General features: G+C 35.1%; 1 long non-coding RNA gene across 1 annotated transcript in view; it reads left to right on the top strand.

Moving 5' to 3' along the window:
- Window positions 1-1,581: 1,581 nt before the first annotated feature.
- The window catches only part of LOC106880909 (uncharacterized), a 2,694-nt gene continuing 1,136 nt past the window's right edge, over window positions 1,582-3,139 (top strand). Inside the window, exons 1-2 of the long non-coding RNA XR_001410790.2 lie at window positions 1,582-1,726; window positions 2,700-2,879. This is a non-coding gene — a long non-coding RNA (uncharacterized LOC106880909). The remainder of the gene's footprint in view (window positions 1,727-2,699; window positions 2,880-3,139) is intronic.

The raw sequence follows: 3,139 nt of genomic DNA, 5'->3' as shown, positions 1-3,139 counted from the left end.
TGCAATCTTTCATCCTACACAACCCTGACCTTCTTACTTCTAATAATAGCAGTTTTGTAGTATTTTTTACATACCATGCTATGTTGTTTACTTCTGCTCTAATGCTGTGTTCGCATCCAATAAGTGCTCTTCCCCCTCTTTTTCTTGGTACATACAGTCTGTCTGTGTCACTTTTTGGATGGAGTGACCCATATCTAGTTAGCAACTTCCTTTTCTTTCTGTCTAAGCTGTTTAGTTCATCTATTGTCCATGCAATTACCCCTGCTCCATATCTAAGGAGTGAAACCGCCCAGGTTTTGATAGCCTCAATCTTATTCCGTTCATTTAATTTCGACTTAAGAATCATTCTCAGTCTGCGCAAGTACTCCTCCTTAAATTTTTCTGTCATTTCTTTCTCTATCAATTTGTCCATTTCTAAAATCCCCAAGTACTTATAGCCCGTCTCTCCTATCTGCTTCATAACCTCTCCGACGGTATCGTTAGCCTGTCCATACATTTGATTTTGCCTGTCTTCAAGACTAACACACAACACTTTCTCAGTCCAAACGCCATTCCGATATCAGCACTGAAGGTATACACCGTATCAACAAGGGAACTGACTTGGGCTTCATCTTTACCATAAAGTTTGAGGTCAATTACTATTATTATTATTATTATTATTATTATTATTATTATTATTATTATTATTGATAATAATGATGATAATAATAATAATAACAAGAACAAGAACAACAACAACAACAACAATAATAATAATAATAATAATAATAATAATAATAATTATAATAATAATAATAATAATAATAATAATAGTAGTCAAGACGAAGAGCGCGATTCGATTGTAAGATATTTTATTGGTTGAACAATACTTCAACACTAAGTCTGTCTTTGTCAATTCAAAATAAGAAGTGATAAAAATTCAGAACTAGAAAAGCACTCGGAGATCGCAGGCCTCCGCCAAACAGCTCATTTCCACCCATATACCGGCATGCTGAAAATCGCCCAATTTCCCAAACCAACGCCGGGGTTACAAAAAATAACAGCCATATGATTTTTTTAAAAAAACCTTTAAAAACAGGAATCATCTGAAACAGTTATAGTACATCAATGACAACGAGAACAGCAGGCTAGTTTCACCATACAACTAAAAAGAAACAACAATTCCCTAAAACTTGAGTGTTAAGATAGATACACGAGTAAAATTACTAATAGAGAAACGAAAACAAACTTTGCAAACAGCAACACCACCATAGGTTACATGGAAACGATGAACGTGTTATCAAGGGAGATAATCAAAGAATGTAACAAATACTTCATGTAAAGTAAATATAACAAATGAAAAATCCTTCAAGAATCCATAAAAATTCCCAGATCACTACCAAAATTTCATCATGTGTTCTTTGTGTCATTATCAACTCTTCCTGCAAGTTTCATCAAATACCGTTTGCAACGTTTTGAGTTATTTTGCACACAGACGGACAGACGGACAAATCAACGCCGATGAAAACATAACCTCCTTCCTTGGCGGAGGTAATTATAGAAATTTGAACGTAAAGTATGAACGAGAGCAACCAGCGTCCACACGTTGATGGAATGACATCATCAGTTTTTAAGTTACAATTTTATAACAGGCGAAAAAAAAAAGACAGAAAAACCCCCAGAAAAAAGAAGACGACAGAGAAAGCGTAAAGAAAAAGGAGAGAAAGAAGAATATTTAAGCAAACAGGTTTGTAGAAATTTGATGATATTCTCCTGTCATCTTATTCATTCCACCAGGGCGTGATGTTAATAACCCGCAAACATATTTCTCCTCATACATTCTGAGAAGTGAAAGTGAAGCAGATTCAGAATATTTTCTGAGAATATGCACTTTCAAGTCTTCTTCAAAATTGCAGCCGCTTGAAACGAAATGTTCAGCAAGTTCTGTTGAACTACTGTTCTTGTGCCTTATGCCGAATCTGTGCCCATTAAACCTTTTGTTTAATTGTTCTGTTGTACAACCAGCATAAATTAAGTTGTGTTTCGTGCATTCTGCAGTGTACACTAAATGGGAATCTTTACATGTTCCACCTTCTGTATAAATCATAACATTTCTGTTATGATTTCTGATGGAATTCATTTCACTCATGTTGTTGCACAATGAAAGGGCTTATCTCTCTTGCGGCTGTTCTTTAAGGTACAGCGTGCAGATACTCCAGTGCTCATTTTCTTGGAGTCAGATATGGAGGTCAATAATTCTTTTATATTCTTATTCCGTCGAAAGGCTACAATGGGCGGCTGAGGAAATATCTGTTTGAAACTGGGATATTTTTTCGCCACATGCTGGTAACTTTCATGCAACACTTTTGACATGCCAGCGAAACGTCGGTGCCAGCTCATCACTAAATGAGTTCTATCATCTATTGTATTGTGTTTGCTAAAATTATGCGTGTAGGTTTGACTATCTTTGCTAATCTTAGCTATTTCATTTGCTATTTCCTTTAATCGTGATTCACTGTAACGGCGTTTGACATAATGACATACAAAAACATTTGCATGTTTCTAGTAAACCCGTATGTCAGTACAAATCCATTTTATCCTCAAAAATTGGGATTTAAGATTTGACCGAATAAGATGATGTGGATGATCGAAGCAGCGGTGGAGATAAATGTGGGAAAACGTGGGCTTGCAAAATAACTCTGTCACTATTCTGCTTCCAGAAAATTTGACTTTTGTATCCAAAAAGTCAAACCTACAACAAAGGGACAATATGCAATCCATCTACTTTCTAATTCTTGCCTGATACAAATAGTATTTGCTGTTCGCTTCTCTTGAAAGGCAGAAAGATCACAGATAATAATCTTCCAAAGTGTGATCATTCAGTCTTGAAACATGTCAAGGTAATCTCCTTTCTTCTTCGGTGTGTTAAGGAAATAACATTTTGTATTTACATTTGTTTATATTCTACTCTGTTATATATTGATAACAACAACAAATTTATCAAGTGTTTGTGTATGCGATGTGTTATGGGATCGAGCTTTTCAACCATTCAGTCAAACTATATCTATGTATGCGTGCGTGTGTGCGTGCGTGTGTGTGCGTATGTGCATATATGCATATGTGTATATATATATATATATATATATATATATATATATAT

This window comes from Octopus bimaculoides, unplaced genomic scaffold (assembly GCF_001194135.2).
Source record: "Octopus bimaculoides isolate UCB-OBI-ISO-001 unplaced genomic scaffold, ASM119413v2 Scaffold_139467, whole genome shotgun sequence".
Lineage (NCBI taxonomy): Eukaryota > Metazoa > Mollusca > Cephalopoda > Octopoda > Octopodidae > Octopus > Octopus bimaculoides.
The sequence above is the reverse complement of the archived record's forward strand: the minus strand, read 5'-3'. Positions and strand labels throughout refer to the sequence as shown.